This window comes from Elephantulus edwardii, unplaced genomic scaffold (assembly GCF_000299155.1).
Source record: "Elephantulus edwardii isolate Elephantulus edwardi_28Jun2011 unplaced genomic scaffold, EleEdw1.0 scaffold00178, whole genome shotgun sequence".
Lineage (NCBI taxonomy): Eukaryota > Metazoa > Chordata > Mammalia > Macroscelidea > Macroscelididae > Elephantulus > Elephantulus edwardii.
The window spans coordinates 2835602-2836394 of record NW_006399928.1 but is presented as its reverse complement, the minus strand read 5'-3'; the positions used below and the strand labels follow the sequence as shown (position 1 = coordinate 2836394).

The window sequence follows — 793 nt, the reverse complement described above, 5'->3', positions numbered from 1 at the left end:
CCTGAGCACTTATGACCAATCCATTGTAAACAAGTATCAGCCTTAAAACCAAATTCCAACAGTGATGGTGTCAAACCGAGAAGAGACAACAAAGTGTGACAGGGCTCCACCGAAGGGATAAGAAGGAAAGCTGACTTCATATTACAGGTCGACACCCAGACAGAAATTAATCCTGCCTTTCCTTTCCGTGCATATACTTAGATTTCTTATACCCTTAACAGAACGCTCTGCTTCAATAGGATACGCGCTTTAGAAAAATAGATTGAAAAGGTCTGATAATCAACTCTCAAATTTTATGCTTAATTTTTCCACTTTTCTCAGTTTCCTGCTATATTTAAGTGTAAGCAGGAAAATCTTCTCAGTAAATTGCATGTTTGGGAATCTAGACAGATCATGAAGAACCCCAGCAAGTTACATGTAGCCCATGTTGCTTTTGGTTTCCCATCTCTTCTTTGCTTCAAATCCCCATGCAAGTTTCTTCTTCTTCGAACAACCTGTGAATTTTCAGCATCCTTTTTGGCTTTTACAAAGTTGTGGCAGGCAATAGCTTTGGCAATCTTCACACCAAGCTCTCGAGTAGCGAGCTGGTTGCTGAGCTCCTCGGCCTTCTCAATATTCCACTCGTCCACAGCCTGGTCTATTCTCTTTTCAAGACCCGACTTGTCAACCTTTTTCTTTTTCACAGGGGGGTCAAATCGGTCATTGACTCCAAAATACTGAGTAAGCTCCTTCCACTGTGCTTCCTTTGGGGACTGTTCACTATGAGTTGCTTCTTCACTCTTCAATTTACCTT

The 793-nt window shown here is 41.6% G+C and overlaps 1 pseudogene across 1 annotated transcript in view; it reads right to left on the bottom strand.

Moving 5' to 3' along the window:
- Positions 1-411: 411 nt before the first annotated feature.
- LOC102868171 overlaps positions 412-793 on the bottom strand; it is a 1350-nt pseudogene continuing 968 nt past the window's right edge. Inside the window, exon 2 of the transcript XR_438960.1 lies at positions 412-793. The product of XR_438960.1 is annotated as a protein FAM204A-like (transcript).